Below are 19,515 nucleotides of genomic sequence, written 5' to 3' on the forward strand. Positions count from 1 at the left end.
AGACAGCTGTATGGGGGTGGGGATGTAGAGGTGCTTTTTGTTTGTTTTCAGAAATAACATAGAAAATAATGCCAAGAAAGACAAGATTTTTATGAACGAGTAGAGGTCATGAAAATACAACTAAGGGACTGATATATGTGCCTTACCTCCTCCCTCTGGGTTCAACAGCTCCACTTTAAACGTTTTTTCTAATTCAGGAATAGTATTATCAGTGATGTTAACAGTAATGTACTTGTATCTTTCTCCTGGCTGAAATTCCAGTGTACCCACAACAGCCTGCAATATAAGAGCTCTTCATATTTTTGTTCAAGTCTAATGTTTTCATCCATATAAAAAAAAGAAACAGAACCTTCATTTTGTCTTTTTCAAAACATCTACTTTTCCTCACTTAAGCTTTAAAAAAAAATCTGAAAAATCTGTTTTACAAAAGAAAAAAAAAAGAAGAAGACATCTAAGTTGACATACTGGTGAGCATCTGCATTCATGTACATTTTTCTTATTTTTCTGCACAAATGATCAGTTGGACAAGCAAGTGCAGATACATGCAGGTTATTTTGCTAGGCATATACAAATCCCAGTATGTACAAGCATAATGTTAACCTGTACATGCACTTGAATAATATGGTCTGTAACAACAGCAAAACTCACAAATTGCTACACTGAAAACTCTGTTAAGAAAAAAAAAAAAAAGTTCAAAACCAGAGGCTTTTCCTAGACAATGCAACTTACTGCAGAGAAAAGAATGGAGAAGTCACATGATGTATATTTTTAAGTGAATATTACATATCCATTTGCCACATCACCTTGTAAAGTAGTCTTTCTGTGAAAGAATCATAGCTGGGCTAGAGCAGTCAAACTGAAAGCTATCTCCACGATAAATAACTCTAATTAATTCCAAAACAATTATACCACCTTGGCAGTTGCCATACCTGATAATCTTTGGGACTGAAAGCTGTGACTGGCACTGTTCTGTATTCCACCAGAACTGTTCCAAGAAGGCCTTGTGCACGAACTACCAGTAATCTGACGTGTCCAGCTTCTTCTTTAATAGTAATATGGGGCACAGAAGAGGCTGGAAGAATCATTTTATCACCTGGCTGAGGAGGTGGCCCCACAGAGAACTGGAGCAGACCTGGAAGACAAGAATTACTACTTACATGGCTTTTCATAACAAATTTTAAAGATGATAAACAATTTAAATAAAGTGATTGATAACATATCTTGTGATGGTTCTGAAATTAAAAACCACATATACCAGTATACCCTTAAGCCTCAATCACACTATTTCCAGAGATGTGCTGTGTGCCTTACCCTCTCTCACTGATATTCTTGTCAGTCTTGATAAAAGGCACAGCACAATAATAAAACCTTCTCTTCCCAAAAGAGCCTCACAGGCCACGGTTTTGCGTATTTACTGGTACAAGACATATGGAGAAATGACTCTCATTGTCAGGAATTCTCATTTGATGAAAAACCTGGACAGGATCAACTACATGCAGAGCCTTTATTTGCCCTCACAAGAGAATCATTGCTTGTTTGGTCAGGGAAGATTTGAGGCCTTTTTGTAAAATTATAAAAGAAAACTAATTCAGTATTCATTCATGTATATAAACAATGAATTAATTCAAGTCAGATAAAGTGGAATATATGAGATTGCTTCCTCAACTATTACAACCAAGCAAAGTTTTCATCTGACTGGAAAGAACTACACAATAATCTGAAACAAAGCTGTATAATTCCCATCATTGTTACCGTATGGGTGGTCACTGGCTTTGATGCTGATATCAGTAGTTTCCTTTTCTGGATCTATACTTGCTCCACTGGTAGGAGTTGAACCTAGTTTCCCATCTCCAGACACTGCAGAGACTAATGTCACACGGAAATATTCATTTAACTCCGGAATGTCATCATCAATAACATGCAAATTTAACACCTAGAGAAGGACCAAATCATGGAGAAATCAAACCATGCAACATTCTTTGATTAGTCAGTCAGCTGTATCTGCTGTATAGTTCTGAAAGCAAAGGACACTATTTTTGCTCTCCACATAAATTCAACTAATTTCTAAGATAACATTTTATGTCTAGAATATGCTTTCCAAAAACAATGCTTCCAAGCTACTGGAAATGGAAGGCATATTTTCTGAATTGTTTCAAACTACATAAATAAGTGATAATAAATACTTGTTTGGTTGGTTTTGTATATCTTCACAAAAGCAGAGTTTAATTTCCATGTACTGAACATGAAATATCTGATAAATTTTAAAATCTTTTTGAAATTATGCTTATGAAGAGACATTACAGTGATTAATCCAATTTAGAGAGCAAATAAATTGAGCTTATTATACCACCTGACACTTTGACCTGCAGATCATACGATTTACTAACATAACCTTGCTCTAAACACGCTAACACATTCACTTCAGAAAATTCCATCTTTCTTTATGTTTCGATATGGTCGGACAAACATATAGAAAACATTTAAGTAGCTGATCATATTTAGAGGCATGGTAATGAGTAGATTACAAATGTCAGTTGAAAGTCCCTTAGGATATCCCACCTGAAGAGCAGCTTGCTACCAGCCCGTTTCTTAGAGCCATGCACATTAGCTCCTCTGTATGTATGCAGTAAATTGGACCAGTAAGCTGTGTAGCAAGAGCCTACATCAGCCATTTTCTGCCACTAGATAGAGTAATGTGGGCCTCGTCTATGTTGCCATGCTAGAAAAGCTTTGGAAATTTCTGCTATATATGATTGTATGAAATGCAGTGATATCATTTCACAGAGAAATAAAGCTGAATGAACAAACTATTATAACATGAATGAACTATTTTCAGATACCACACGCTTTTGCCAGTCATTACATTATCCAGATTCACAGTTCTAGTGAAGTCACTGGGATCCCTGCAAATGACTTCAGCGAATTTGAGTCCACATTGACTTCTGCAGCCTGATATAAGTGAAACTGAGGATGGTATTTTCTACTCACAATTCATCCTTATTATACAAACAATAATAGAAAGTGTATGTTGTTTCTACAGTACTGTGGTCCCGCACCACTTCTTCAAACAAATTTAACAATTCTGTGCTGTACATCAGGATTGAATTCATTGAAACAGATTATTTTTATTTCTATTTCTAGCACACGCTGTTTATTACCACAGAATTTTAATCATAGGACAGCCCACGTTGGATGGGACATCAAAAGATGAAGTTCAATGTTTCATGGAAAAAAAAAAAATAGATGAAATAATCCAGCACCATGTTCAACTGCATCTTAAGCACCCCCGGTGATGGGAATTCTACCATAGAACCATACATTGGTTTGGGCTGGAAGGGACCTTAAAGCCCACCCAGCGCCACCCCCTGCCATGGGCAGGGACACCTCCCCCCAGCCCAGGCTGCCCTCAGCCCCATCCAGCCTGGCCTTGGGCTCTGCCAGGGATGGGGCAGCCGCAGCTCCTCTGGGCAGCCTGGGCCTGGGCCTCACCGCCCTCTGAGGGAAGAATTTCCTCCTTCGCCCCCTCCCTCGCCCTGCTGCCCACGCTGCTGTTGGTGCAGCCCAGGGTACGGGTGGCTTTCTGGGCTGCAAGCACACATTGCCGGCTCATGTCGAGCTTCTCATCAACCACCACGCCCAGGTCCTTCCCCCCCCAAGGGGTGCTCTCAGTGCTTTCTCTGCCCAGCCTGTGTTTGTGCTTGGGATTGCCCTGGCCCAGATGCTGAGGTCGGGACAACCCGACCCTGTCCCTAAGGAAGTCGTTCCAGTAGTTGTAAAAAATTTCAAGACAAAACCTCTCCCACTCTATCTTTGTACTCTTTGCCCTCTGTCTTCTCCTGTGGTTTCTTGAGAAGAGAGAGCCTCTGTCAACTCTGGAGCTGCCCTTTAGGTACTGTAATAATGGGATCAAAGTCCCCTTCTAAAGGGTGAAAAGATCTAACCCCTTGAGTCTTTCCTTAGAGGACAGGTTCTCCAGCTCTTTGATCATCTTTCTGGCCCTCTTTTGGACCTCCAGTCTGCCCACATAATTTTTTAATTGTGGGCCTCTGTAGCTTTGAATTCCTACTCTTCAGTGTATCCTGGTATCCTGGTATTTCTTTTTTCTTTTTCTTTTTTTTTTTAAACTAATTCAGATAAGGAATTTCGTAAGACTTTTAGAAAGCTTTCTCAGAAGCAGCTAAAGCTTCCCTTATGTATCATTTCTCTTTCTCTCCCCCAACTCAGAGATGCAATTCTGATTACCAATTTCAGGTGTCTCTAAGGCCAGAATATTGAATAATTTCCTTATGTTCCAGTTGCTCGCACACTTTATGCAGAGGAATAGATTAAAGCAGACAGTAATCATTTCAGGGAGACTCAAAAACAGCTATTGTTACAAGAACACCTTTAATCTCCTGTTTCTGATTTTGAATTTAAAAGGAGACAGAACCTGGATAGCCTTGAGTGCAAGAACAGCAATGAATCTTACTATTGCCTATTTAATTGTTGTGGACATAAATTTGAGTTACAACACTCAGATCAAACCTGATCATTTTCCAATTTCGAAAGTACATGGACTATCTACACTTTTTAAAGTATATGTACACATACACATAAATACAGTTAATATTTTTTATGTATATGTACATATATCTAATATGTACATGCACACATGGTGACTTTTGAACTGACATATACACAGAGCTACAAATAACACTTTCTTGTTGTCAGGGATGGAAAAAAAGAAAGAAAGAAAATATATATATAACAAAAAAATAACAACATAAAATAACAAAATAAAAAATAATAATAAGAAAAGCCATGTGAAGTAAACACTCTCTAGTATGCAAACCAGCCAAGCACCCTCAGAAGGTATTTTCCAGGAGGTTTGTAAAGGACAGGATGAATTGTTAATAGGAAGGTAGGGTTTACCTCTGATCTCTGCCAAGGAACGAATGTGATAGTGCCACTGCTATTAGAAAAATCGGTAACAGAGTAATTAATGCCAGTGGAATCAACCTGTGAGATAATGTACTTTATATACACATAGTCTAGGGCTCCCCTTGTACGCTCCACAACACAGGATATAGTGGAACCTTCATCAGCAGTCTGGAAGAAAGCAAAAATTTGGAACGTTTATTACTGTCAAAGTAAATCAAGGCAATTTCATTAAATAACACGAAAATATTTAATGCCAGACAAATGTTCAAGTAAAAAATTGCTGTCATGTTACTTTCAGCTCTTTTGGAGTGTTAGGAAGCTGAAACTGACCTTGATGCCAATCAGAACAATCCTAGTGGAATCTGCAAAAGTCTGATGCCTCCCTGAGGACTATTAAGGTAACAAATAACAATACACTGCAGTTCGTCCTGGACACAACCCCTTTCCTAAAACTATGCGTCAGAGACAGAATCAATATGCTTGAAATGTACCTGTCGAAAGCAAATGAAACTATTGCTTTATAATAACGTCAATATTGTAATTTTCCTTAGCAATAATTTAAAGAAAGATTTGGATCAGCACTTTCTCTAACCAGACACACTATGGATAGAAATAAACTATACCATCATCATTCAGAAAAACAGATTTTTCTCTTCTACTGTCCTCCTTACAATTCTGTATCTTCACAGATAACATGACTTCTGCAGCGACAACTTCACATCTCTGGAATGAAGCTTTAATTGGTACTGACCTTCTATTTTAGAAAATAACGTTCATAAAATTAACATAGAAAATAATTTTATCTGAAAGTTATTGGAAAGGTTAAAGCTATCTTATGCATTAGATAAATTTCAGGGCTGCTTTGTAAGAAAGCATAGATACTGTGTGTGACTTCAGCTGCCTAGTAGACAGATATGCACAGTTAAACTACTGGTAAAAAAATGCTGTGTTCCTGCATCACCACTAAGAGCTCTAATACTTCCCTGGTGAAATGGACATATGATAGGTGCAAAACAATTACCGTGCCATATAATTATTTTTTTTCTTCATGGTTGGCTGATGATCTGTGGCATCACAGCGTATCAGAGGTACTTGAACCTGAAGGAATCTATTATCATAGCATATGGTAGGCACACAATAAGCAAACTGAACCAAACTGAAAACTAGTATCACTCAGGCAAGACAGTTATTTTAAAAACATCATAAGCACTTTGATTAAAAAAGAATGTAATTAAAGCTCATAAGAGTTCCCAAATGAAAACTATATTAAATTTTTTTTTCCACAAAATAATCCAATACCAGTAGAGATAGCTATCATGTTATTCCCCCTTATAATTGATTAAAGAAGTAAAGAATGATTTATGTTTATTTCAAGCCTCCTCAAAAAGTAGCAAGTTTACACTCTGCATATAGAATGGATACCACTGAAAAAAGATTTCATCTGTTAAAACTAAAACAACAAAAAAAACCACTACTAAATCAACCAACTGACATCAAACATATGCAAATTATAACTTAGTTTATGACAGCAAATGAAGGTGGAAAAATCCATAACACTTTGTCATTGCATGATCTCTAGTAAAATTATCTCAAACACATCATGTGACACAGAAAACTAAAATAAAAATCTTTGCAATAATCCATTCTCAAAAAAAAACCAGAGAATTAAATCTTACATTTTAACTGGTAACTCAAATGTAACAGAAGTGAAGGTAAAATATTTTTCTAGAAAAAAAAAATTAAGCCTTAGTCTTCAGTTTATATAGTAAACTAAATTTTCTTAACCATTTTTTTCTTTAGTTTTTTAAAATTATATAGTAAATCCCAGTGGAACTGAGGTTGTATTAACAGAACATATGCATCTCCAAATCCTAGGAAAACTTTGCTTAACCACAAAAGCAAACACTGCAAAATCTAGGGTTTGTTCAGGTCACTTGGTCCTGCCATTTAGCTTTCTGTGCCTGAAATATCACCTACAATTTCCATTATGACCACCTTACCTCAGGGATACATGCTCCAGTGAAGCCAAATAAACCATTAGCATTATCACTTTTCTGTATTCTTAATCTTGCTGTGGTGTTTTCTTGTGAAATTCGAGCTCCACCACGCACAGAAATGAGCTTTAGTATGAATAATTCTTCTCCTTCTTCCTCTTTGTCATCCTTTGCAGACACGATGAATGATTTATTGGTCTCTCCTTGCCAATACTCCAAATACCCAGAGACAGGGTGGACATCACTTTTTGCAGGAGTTGCATGAAGTTCATAGATCTCTGCTCGTGTCAACTTACGCTCATAAAGCCTTACATCCTGCATTAACCCTGTGTACCTACTGCTGCCGTTGATTCCTGCTCCAATTCTTACTATTCCTGGACCTGAGAAGGAAATTATAATTTTTTCTCATGTTATTGTATTTGTATGAAACAGTCAGCAACTGACTACCTGTTTTTCTTAAAAACCAATGGTAAACTGTTCATTGTCCCTGGATGAGGAATCATATTGATCTTGAGATCCAAAATCAGGAGGTTCCTTGAGCCTCATCTCAATGTTACAGGTAAGTCCTCACAGGCCAAACAATTCCATCCTATGCTGTCCAAGTTTTTCATCCTATTAGTTCTAGCAGCACATTATCATCATCCCTCATTTTTATAAGTCTTAGAGACTTGAGGCTCCCTCTTTCCTCCACAGATTTTCAGAGCAGAACTGCAACCCCTTTTAGCCCTTGTTTTGCTGAACAAATCCTACTTTGTTTCCCTCTGCTAGGGCAGCTGATCCATTCTGATGATACTCATGATTACTGCATTAACCCTTCTGGACATCCATTTCATCCACCACACTGTAATTCCATGCAAATTCCAAACTCTTTTTACAACAGCATTTATATTTCTCTGTCTCCAAACTATAGGATCACAGCTGCCTCATATTCATTCCTACTCTATCCTATTCTGTGCCATGCTATGCTCTTGTGCTAAAACACACACATCAGCTGTTTTCAGTTGCCTTTCAGAAAACGAAAGAAAACAAACAAACAAAAAAAGCTGTGCTCTTCAGTGTATTGTCATACACATGACACTGAGTGGCAGTTGTAGAGATGAGCAACCACAGGAACTGATAAAAGTCCCAGGGCACAAAGTGGAGGATGCTGAGAAAAACTGGGCTGCTATGCACACCACTGTGTATTACCCAACATTCAACGGAGAGAGATGACATACTTGCCTTACTATTGCATTATCCCCAGACACACGCCATCCCCACTAATAAAGAAAATTTACAGCACAGACATATCCTTCTAGCAATAAAAGCATAATTGCATTTCACATATATTTGTTCTAGAAACCGAGGGAGGGAAAAAAAAAAAACCTCTCAGCCTCTCAGCTTAGCTACAGTACTGCAAGTGTGATGGAAATTACTAATTGCAGAAGTACTATTCTTTTTACAAATGGAAAATTTGATTTCTTAAACTTCAACCTGGAATTTTAAAAGCAGAAATAAAACAGTACACCATACAATTAATAGTCCTCTACTCTCACTCAACATCGCAGCAGTTTGAATTTTTTAGAACATTCACACAATTTCCATAGGCTTTCTGAAAATCCTCAAAGAATTCTTATCCATTCCTTTCAATTAACTTAACAGATATAATCATTTCAGTGTATTTCTTCCACCTTTGAAGTGGCTAGACTATGCATTTCAGAGCTTTATATATGGAGAAAAATAGCAAAGGCTCACCATCAAGAATTGCTTCTCCTTTTAGACTCTTCATTCCTCCCAGAACTAGAATTCCATCAACGTAAAATTCAATTATACTTTCATCCAGAGTAATCAGAACGTGAAGCCAAGTATTCTCATCCAGGTATTTCATGACTGATGTTTTAGCCATGTATGTCATATTGGACCCTAATGCTGTATAATGAAGCACTACAGAAACATGAGAATCATTTGTCTGAATTTTCACACCATAATATAAAGTCCCATTATCGTTATCCTTTTCAACTATATAGCCATCTGTACTGACATTAGGAATTAACCAAGCTGAAAATGTAAAATTGGTTACTGCATTATTTCCATTGTTATGGGTATTCAGGACCGATAATGCCAAATGCATCCTCTTTTCCACTGAAATACAGAGCGTCTGTTCCACTGTGATGGCGCCTCATGTGGGGCTGTGATTGTACTGAGCTTGGGAATGATCCAAGCAACAAGAAATCTACCATTGATGGCAGTCCAGCTTGGAAGGTACTAGACAGTATTTCCCAACCTAGTCGGACAACACCAAAGGTGCCTTGCTGTCTCCAGATGGTGAAGTCCGTAATATAGGAAAGGTCATCTTCAGAAAGAGTATCTTCCACTATCTCTCTGTCCTGGCTCTCTGGATCTATAACAAACACTCCAAAAGGGTCATCATTGAAAGGGATCATGACAGTTACAGTAGGACTGGTTTCAGATAACTGACCACCAGGACCAGGAGACCCACCTGCGTAATAGAAGTTAGAGTAAAAGTTAATGATTAAACAACACACTCAGAAAAAAGTTTCAAAGTACTTTTTTTTTTTTTTAATAAAACAAGTTTCTAAAAAAACCTCAAACCCTCCTTTAAGATCCTCTGGACTTATAGCAAATGATCTAACTTGAAAATTACATAGGTTAATTGTATTATTCTTAAAACACTGTGCTGATGTAATTTCAGTAGAAAACAAACCCACATGCTATTTTTCAGCTGTAAAACACACAGATGTCTTTCAGGTGAAACATGACAAGGTCCATCTTTTCTTAATTAGCCAATAAGGTAGGTTACCTTTGATTCGTTTGATAAGCATGGGGGCCAAATTCAATTCTTGTATTGCTCAAAGACTTACAGGAATAGAGAATGGCAAAATCTTGCCTGTTGCCTCTGATACAGAAGTACATACACCTTGCAGAAACAGTAACCAGTTGTGTGTTAAAACTGCTGCCCAGTCCTGGTGTTAGTCATCTATCTTTGCACAGTAAGAATTCATGATATGAAGATCATGTTGTGAATGGAGAATCTCCGTGTTCAAAGTGTACAGTGATCTACCTGTTATAAGCAGGAAATCTTTTGTACATCCGTATGGACTTCACTTACAGGAAAGGCCAACACACATTTTCACTTGTATCAGAGCACAGAAGACCATGAATAGTACTAAAGTGGAATTAATCCAGATTAGGAAATGTGTCCAGTAGCAATTTAAAGTTGTAATTTAAGTCATGTGAAGTGGTAACTACAAGTATTTTACCTCCTCTAGGGAAACAAACAAACAAAAAAGCAACCTCTATTATGGTAGACACACATAACCTTTAATACCTTTGTTATTTCTTTGTTAGTATCTTTGTTTTATATTTTGTGCATGGAGATCTATGTATCTGAAATTCAGAACTCTTGGTTTTTGAAATGAAACTTCTGAACTTTAAGAAGTTTAATTTCAAAAACCAAGAGGCATCCCTTTTAAAGTTCAGATCACCAAAATGTGTTTAACAGTAATTCGGGAACTGAGTAACTCTCTATATATGGAAATCAAGATTAAATGAAAAATAAGACCCAAAACCTTACCAGAAAAGCATAGGATATCAAGACATGATTCAAAGCAATGCTCTTTCTAGTGTTGGTTTCTTTTTGATTGATTAAACATAACTCTTTTCTACCAGATATGAAGGAAATGGTGATATGGAAGACAATACCTGAAGCATTCACCAACTTTAGAATGTAAAATTCATTGAATTCAGGAATTCTATCTGAAATGGCACGTAGTGTTATTGACTTCGACCTTTCACCATCCATGAAGCACACAGTCCCATAAGTTTCATAGAATTCTTCTCCTGGCTTCAGTGCAGAGTTATTATCAAACAACTGCCAGGTCAAAGAAACATTGCCGAAGTGTCCTCTGTGTCTCAAAATCCTGTTCAGTGATACAGAAAGAATGAGAGTCCTGGCAGGCATGCATCAGCGTTGAGTAGAAAAGGAAAATGTGGAGACTCCTTTTACTGTAATCTTCCTTACAGTAAGAAGTAATATACTATGTAATATAAAGTAAAATGCTAATATACTACAACTGTTCCATGAAGCCTTCCTTTTAAAGGCAACCACTTTTGCAGTACAATTCTACTCCCGGAATACGTACTTTAGAAAACAGAAGTAGCATACGCAGGTCCATGCAGAATACTACTGTGAAGCTACACATCACTGTGTCTTGTAATTCCAATTTATAATAATAAATATGAATGCGTAATAGTTCAGAAAGTTAACATTAAAAATTAATATACTTGGACACTCTTAGACAGGAAAGAGAATCATCTACATTTAACCACAAACGTTTCTCCTTTCAGTCATCAAGTCTACTTAAACTTTTTCTTACACTTGTATTAAATTAGAATTACATTCTACGGCTTTCAGAAATCTACTGTTATTTGTGATTAAGAACGTAGTAAATGAAAAGATTTTTTTTTTTTTGGTAACTATCTGCTAACACAATTACACTAATTTCAAAAAGGCACTACAAATAAAAAGTGACCCATACAGTGCCTTTATTAAGAGTGCGCTTACATACAGGAAGTTTGCTTCTGTCGGTTTGCACGGTGACATAAAATGCCTTATAAATAGATTATATCAGGTTGAAGAATTAGTTCAGCTAAACTAGTCCAGCCACAGCAACACATTTATGTTGTTTCTGCTTCCAAAGGTTTTTCTTCTGTGGCGTTAACCAGGGTGCTCTATCCCAGCTGTGTAGCGCTGCTGCACTAACTCCAATTACCTCATTAAAACCTCTGTGTTTTCGGTGGTTTGGTTACATGCTACTTTGACCACTTTTTTATATGCTACACAACTGTCAAAGTAGTGACAGTATGGAAGAGACAGATCCCTAGTAAATATATTTTATCAATGATGACTGAGCAGGTTCCTCAGATGTTGGAGATCTTGGTATCCTATAATTCCATAAAGCACCTGTATATAAGCATGTTTACATCAAAACAATATTCTTAACACCACCAAATCCACAAAAATTATCCTGCAGATTAGACTATAAAGGACAAAAAAACAACAAAGCCCAAAACAGTGAACAGCACAACAACAAACACACAATGAACTTAATATCCTCTTTTCTTGAGACTATTCATATTTCAGATGTATTGACACAAGCATAAAGAACCAATTCACAGCCATAAGCATCTGCTTCAAGGCTTTAAAACAAACAGACAAAAAAAAAAGGATGATTTTTTAAATGCAAGAAGAACCTCTTCCCTAACTATTTGCACTATCGCATTTATTGTGACCTAACTTCTCTTTACAGCCTGTCTCAAGATTTCTTAACGAAAAATCATTTTTTCATCCAATTAAAACCCCATAGTAAATTTATGAAATGAATGTAACAAGGCGAGATGCCAAGTGCATTCAATTTTTAACCCTGCTAATTCTTCAATATATCATGGTGGCACAAAGGAAAATACTTTCAAAGGTCAGACTAATGAAGAGTGTCACATCCGGACTTTAAGTATAGATTTCAATCTGTAATTAACAGATAAAAGAAAAAAAAAAATACAAAAACAGAAAGAAAGAATACAGTAGTTTGCAGTTGAAAATTTCAAAGATGGGTACAAAAAGCCACCTAGTGCCACACAGTTTTATTTAGCTATTTGTTGAGTGGTTTTTTTTCTTTTTCTGTCAGCCTAGGTTATATTGTGCTCAATCATTCAGATTTTTCTGTATCTACAGGTTCCTGAGATTATAACAGAACATCAATGCTGAAGTCTTATTTAGTTACATTTCAACATGAGCTTCTGTGCACTTTTTAATATTTACTGTGTACTCCATAGTATTACAGGTGATGTCTTCAACACATTACAAATCATTTAATCCAAAATTTTGTAAAACTGTTTTTCTATAGTGCACTTCTATCAATGCACACTTGTGCATTTGATTTAATCAAAGTGCTATTTATAAAGTACCACATACACCAGTTCCAAAAGAGTGCAAAGATATTCTTTAAACGTTACTTACCAAAAAATGTTACTTTTGCCTTCTTCAACTGGCTTCTCTAAAGGTTCCAAAGAGAAAATTCCATTAGGATCATCATTTGCTTCAATAATAACTGTTGCCATTCCAGCCTTAAAGATAACTGTATCTCCTAAAAAAGAGGACAATTATTATTATTAAAATTGGAATCAGAAATGTAGGTAACTCTAAATCCAATTATGTTTTCTACTCACTACAATTGCTTTTATACAAAGAAAAGGACAATTATAAAAGTCAGTGAAAAACAGAATTTGAGGTATTCAGCAGCAGGCAAATCAGAGTAAAAGTATTTAAGTAGTGTACCATCCAGAGAGCAAGACGTAAGATTTTCAGGAAAAATGACATGAACTGAGAAGATGTGATTCTTACTACACAGTATCCTTGCATGTAGTTGTTATGTGAGGTAACATTTTCTGTTTGATCATCTGGACAAGTCAAAAGAATAAGATATTCAGAGGTACAGAATAAAAGAGTAAGGTATTCAGAGAGCCCCGACCTTCTTTAGACCTAGAAGAAAAGTATTGCATTTAAACTAAATACAAGCTATGAGCAATGTCTAAGAGTTTATTCACTCCCATATCAAAGAATATCTAAAAGGAAGAAACATAAGATTCTTATTATGTAGATGGGAAGCTAGCAGGATTTCAGTGTGCATATTAGTACAGGTAAATATTAAGGGATGTTAATTCTAACTCCATTGCATTGTCCATAGATGAACATAATGTGTCCACACCCACCCCATTTTTTGTCTTCTTTGAAAGTGTCCGACTAAATTTTGTTCCACGTTAAACAATGTGCTTATTCCTCTAACTTCATATACCTCTATTTGTATTTTCTCTCAGGAACAACAGTCCCCAAAAAAATTTCAGAACAGTCAAGGCCACTGTATGTAACCAATCATAGAAAGAAAACCAACTTTTGCTTTCAGGAATATGTATAGAAATATTCTTTATTCTTAGTGATTCTAGAATGGCTGTAAAACTATATGATGCTCATTTTAGAGGAAAAAGGAGGCTATGGATACCCATTCCCCATGTGCTAGGAGAAAAGCCATGATATGTTCCCAATGGGGTAGTATTGGGAGCTACCAGTAGATCCTGAAGAAAGTTATTAAAGTAGAAAGAGACAACAAAAGAGAAAACTTATGAAGGAAGAAGAATGGTTTTGTCTAATCCTTTCCCTAGTCTGATATTTTATAAGAGACCTGGGTACTACAGTGAATACCAGCCGACCTTGGGAAATAGCTTAGCTGCCTTATACTCAAATTACTGCTTTCCCTGTCAACCTCTGGCTGCCTGCTACCAATGTTCAGGGAAGGATTCAACTCAAGATCAATGCTGCCTTGTGAGAAACTCACAGGCCAGCCGCAGGGTGTCCACTGTAGCATGACCTCAATCACTTCAGTCTTATCGACTGCTAAAGACTAAGACCATCAGAGACTGTAATGAGAACTAAGATGCTTAGCGTGCTTACAGATGAAGAAATCTAATTTTAGGTTTCCTAATCTTGAATTGAATACCTGGTAGGTATTTTACTTTGAGAACGTGTCACACAATCTGAAGGTATAGTCTGATGGTTAATTGCCATCATCTTTCTTTGCTTTATTAAATTACAGCCCCTCAGGTTTCAATGGCTGATTCAATACAGCTTTGCTTTGCATTGCAAAGATTTGCAGCAGATTCAGAGCCTGTTATTACCTCTCAACTAGAGAACAGTAAAAAATGAAGGGCAGTAAATTAAAATTTGATAACACAATTGCAAATGACTCTCCCACAACACCATGAGTTTTGTTGGAGCTAGGTGTGGGGAGGGTCTTTATTAAATACTTAGGGCTCTGGAAAAATTATGAATTTCTTATACTTCACTTTTATTTTCTCATGTATATTACATAACAGTGATAATTTATTCTAAAAGATATGTATTTCAAAAACGTGAGGAATGGGCTGAATAATTTTGGTCATTCCTTTTTAAGTGTAAACTTTGAAAAATAAATAAATAAACAAAAATACGTTATTTCTAAGGTAATAAATCCTTTCTTTAGAGGTGGTCCCCTGGGTAAATTGTGACATATATTTTTCTGCAAATTAAGCCTTTTAAAACTATAGTCTCAGAGTGAAAAAAATGTATGCATACTTTTCGCTACTAATAAAATAGAGCAATTACATACCCTTCCTCCAAAATATGGCAGTTCTGTTTGTTTTTACAAAAATCATGTAGTTTTGTAATACACTCTGGAGCATGAAAAAAATAACTAAAAGAATACCTCTTTTCCTAAGACTGTTGGGTACTAAATTTTGTTTTTTTTTTTTTTGCTTTGTGTTTTTGTATTGAAGTCCATCTAATTTGGAGCATTTATATTTGAAAAGGGACTTTCACTCCAGTTGTTTTTGCAGGCAAAGTATCAACTCTATCATTTGATTTTTGTTTCCAATAAAATAATTAAGGATGAAAATTCAAACACAGTATGCATTTATTGTATAAAAATCTTGAAGCAAACATTATTCGTATAATTCTTGGCATTTAAATATTGCTTTATGATAAGACCAAGATACTAAGAAATTGCCAGCAAAAAAAAAAAAAAAAAAAAGGAAGACTTACCTGTAGAATTGAAAAGGATAATATAAAATGTTTCATCAGTTTCAGGGGTATCATCATCGTTGATATACACAGATAAATTCTGCTCCCTTTCTCCAACATCAAACAAAATGACACTGTTCTTTCCACTGGGAACAAAGTCTCCCTCTTCAGCTGTTGCATCTCCATTAACAGTAATATACTGGACAACAACAGCGACATCAGCAGATCCATTCCTTAGGACTGTAAAGTTTGCAACACTTCCTTCTTGAACACTCACTGTCACAGGTTCTGAAAATACAAAAGCAACAAATCTGTCTGAGTTCAAGCCTGAGTTGCTTGCATTTGCTCTGTTTTCTTAATTCTCTCTAGTAGGATCTTCCTCTTCAATGAAACAATAAGATGTATGTGATAAAGGTAGGAAATAATTCAGGTACGAGAGAATATTTTGTACCTTGCCTCCTAACTGATCTCAACATCAACAAAGAGAAAAATGACACACACAAAAAAATGGGAAGGTTCTGAAGGAAACAAATATAAATTAAATACAAAAAAAAAAAAAAGTTTGGGGAGCTTTTCCACTTGCTCTTTTGGGATTACGATTTCGCAATGATCTGGTTTGTGAAAAAAATCCGTTTTAGGTAGTGTATGTATTCCACATTTATAAACAATAATATCTAACCTGCAAAATAAATGGGATCATCATTCTTTGTTATTTGTAAAATTGCAGTGGTTACATTGCCCAGCCTGGCTCCACCGGTAGCATTGAATAAACTGATGGTGAATACTTCCTCCTCTTCAGGCACCTGAAAGTATTAAGACATTAATTTCTAGCATACAAAACACTGAAGAATTTAAAATGAAAAGTTAGGGGGATTAATAAGCCAGAGATTTCTGAGTGTTGTTTTTATTTGTCAGTCCTTATGTGTCTCAAGAGGGATGATAATTCATACAGTTATACAGAAATTATCATCCATCTACAGTTTTTGTAAGTAAGTCCCTTCCTCTTTATCTTGCACAGATGACCCAAAAGTTACCTTCCAGTTTTATGTTTCTGATACATGTAGTTTTTTTTACAGCTTTATTTATTTATCATTAGGTGTAATCTTTCTTATATTACTTCAAATTTATCAGCATATAGGATTAGGATTGAAATTAGGATTCCAGTTATCAAGATACGAGTTTCAGTCAAACTTTCCTATAACTTTACCACAGTACAATTACTCTCAGCTTCTACCTTTTTTGTTTAGAGGTATGCACAGCTTCTGAAATTTCTCTATGATTTGCAGACATTATCTCAGTTCTACCCAAGTATTTTGATATTTCCTACAAGTTATTAGGCTCTTGAGAAACACACATTCCTTTTTTCTCCTTATACTCTAATGTTTTAGTACTTACTCTTTGTCCCATATTCTCACCCCAAAACACTGTAAAAGTGTTTACCTCATCTGGCAGTGAGTAAATGGTGATATTTTTTGAAAACTCCAGATTATCAAATAAAATAGTCCCTTGCTCTGGATAGACGTCATTGGTACATGCTGGATCAACAACCCAAGACACACTAACATTTCCATAGTTTCCTTGATTTCTTACAACTCTGTAAACAGCTAAAAAACATAAACAGAGTCAGTGTGCATATTCAGAGCAACAGAAATCAAAAAGGAACATCTGAAACATCTGAAACTGAGAAAAAGGAAATACAATAATAACCAATTTCACTTCTTATGAAACCAGTAACATGTTGGAGTGCTACAGAAAAGGACACACAAAGACAGATTACTAAAGCAGTGCAAACTGCTTTAATTTCACATGTTAATTCTTGCCTGTAAAAGTAATTGATAACTGAATAGATCAATTAAAATCACCCATAGGAAGATTTAACTCTACGTTTCTCTTATATAACACCCCATTCTTCATTCTCCACAAACAGAGCTACTACCTCCACGTTGCACTTTGCACATACATCAGTACTCCATCCCTCCTGTCTGGAAAATTCTCTAGCAATCCTTTTTACTCAGTTAATCCCTCTGTTTTTCCACACCCATACTTCTCCACTTCACTCTCCGCTGCTCATCTTGCTTGGCATTGTACCAATCTGTAAAGTCCTGAGTGGAGATTTTAGTAAGAAGTCTCCTAGACTTCTGTTATCCTAGAACAGGGAAAATAAGACTTGCAGAAGCAGACAGCAGATAAAGAAGTAACTCTAATAAAAAGGAATTACCGGTATGGATGACTTCTCCTTTGCTTTCACTTATTGTTACTGTTAGTTCGTAAGGTAGAAACTGAATGATACCATGCGGATCATCATTCTTCAAAATGGTTATATTGACCATTGTGGCATTCCCCAACTTGCCTGGCATTTCACTGTAGCCACTAAGTACCACAGAATATAGCTCATCCAGCTAGAAGAGGGAAACTCAGTCAGAACAAAAATACATATTCAACATCCACATCAAAAACAAAATGGTCTATAGTCCACAGTCCCCCATCAGGCAGAAAGGGATACAAACTTAAAATGAAATCACACACATTCTACATGCAATAAACGTTTGTATAATGCTATCAAATAAAGGAAATTGTTAGAACTTTCTATCTCTAAAAGCATCAGTTTCTCCAAAAGTCTATTATTATTATAAGCAAGGACTTATTTTGTGTACTTAATTTAGAATCGCATAATTTCACAAGTAATGTTTGTAACACACTCTGAAATGTAAATTTTCTTTCCTCCAAGACTTCTTAAGATTCCTGGCTTTGTAACAGGTAAAGCAAAGATTTTTAAACCATGGACAGCATGCTAATTTAGAAAGAATTGATCAACTGGCTTTATTAATCTAATGGGACATGGTACTTTCAAAAAAGTATCAGAGAACATTAGAAAAAAATATTGCATTTATCTATCTAGAAAACAGCATTACTCTACACTGGGGAGAACTCAGTGAAACTGGCTGGTGGTTAGCAGTAAAGAAACACACATGAACTGGTTCTTCACATACAATTCAATTAAACAATGGTGTTCAGTACTACAGAATGTCATGGATGCTAAAACCTTACCTGCGTTCAAAGCGTAACTGCTTCAATTAACAGAAAGAAAATCTGAAGGCACCCAAAGATACCATCCATTACTCCAGACATCCTTGGACTGCCCACCATTGGAGGCTGGGATGGCATTCTGGAGGAAAGTGATTATATATGTCCTGCTCATGTATGTGGCTTTTGGCCACTCTTGGAGATAGAAGAGTATAAAAGGACCTCCTTATTTTTTAGTCCTGACACTACAATTCGTATGTTTTTGCCTGAGCATTTCAGCAGGATGACTTACCTAGTCTAATAATACTGCTGTAAGCAGGGAAATACTTTTATCTCAGCCTGCTGATGAACTAGTAAAAACTGGGAATGGAACTATTAAATAACCCGCTGTTTTAGTGCCTAAGTTTTACTAGATTAACTTATGTTCCTGGCTTCTGTAGTGGAGTTCAGACTTCTTATGTCTCCTTTCTTTGGAGTATGTAGGGAAAAGAAACCTGAATTTCTACAGCAGCCTATGCAATTGAAGTTGGAGTTGCTGTGATCCCCTGATTTCCTCATCATATGGTCCTCCATCCCTCCTTCAATCCATGACTGATGACCACCTGGCCCTACAAAAAGATTATTAACCTTCCTAAAACCTTTATGTTTTGTAAAGCTGGCTTTCTGACATCTTACTCCTAGATCAGCTCATTAGCAGGATCAGACAAACACAACTAACTGCTTATGCAAAATACAGCATAGGAATGTGCATGTAAAGGCAGCAAAAAATGCTGAATCACAGCAGCTAAAATTTATGTTAACATAAATGTGGTAAAATCAAACCCTTGCAAACTTCCTGATGGAATCCAGGATGGCTGATGCACAGGAAAGGGAACAAGCTACAGAAAAGCAGAAAGCAAAGAGAAAAGCAACAGACACATGCCTCAAATTGTGCAGATTTCTGGGATTACAAAACAATAGAGATATCAG

General features: G+C 36.2%; 1 pseudogene across 1 annotated transcript in view; it reads right to left on the bottom strand.

Annotated features, from left to right (window-relative positions):
* LOC308187048 (adhesion G-protein coupled receptor V1-like) overlaps nt 1-19,515 on the bottom strand; it is a 148,724-nt pseudogene that overhangs the window by 32,000 nt on the left and 97,209 nt on the right. Inside the window, exons 59-70 of the transcript XR_013956118.1 lie at nt 17,741-17,921; nt 16,963-17,126; nt 16,202-16,325; nt 15,544-15,810; nt 12,931-13,057; nt 10,617-10,834; nt 8,649-9,393; nt 6,921-7,294; nt 4,912-5,088; nt 1,753-1,933; nt 930-1,132; nt 147-276 (exon numbers count right to left, since the gene is read on the bottom strand). The product of XR_013956118.1 is annotated as an adhesion G-protein coupled receptor V1-like (transcript). The remainder of the gene's footprint in view (nt 1-146; nt 277-929; nt 1,133-1,752; nt 1,934-4,911; nt 5,089-6,920; nt 7,295-8,648; nt 9,394-10,616; nt 10,835-12,930; nt 13,058-15,543; nt 15,811-16,201; nt 16,326-16,962; nt 17,127-17,740; nt 17,922-19,515) is intronic.

The sequence above is a fragment of the Anser brachyrhynchus genome (assembly GCF_964034855.1).
Source record: "Anser brachyrhynchus genome assembly, contig: SCAFFOLD_126, whole genome shotgun sequence".
NCBI lineage: Eukaryota > Metazoa > Chordata > Aves > Anseriformes > Anatidae > Anser > Anser brachyrhynchus.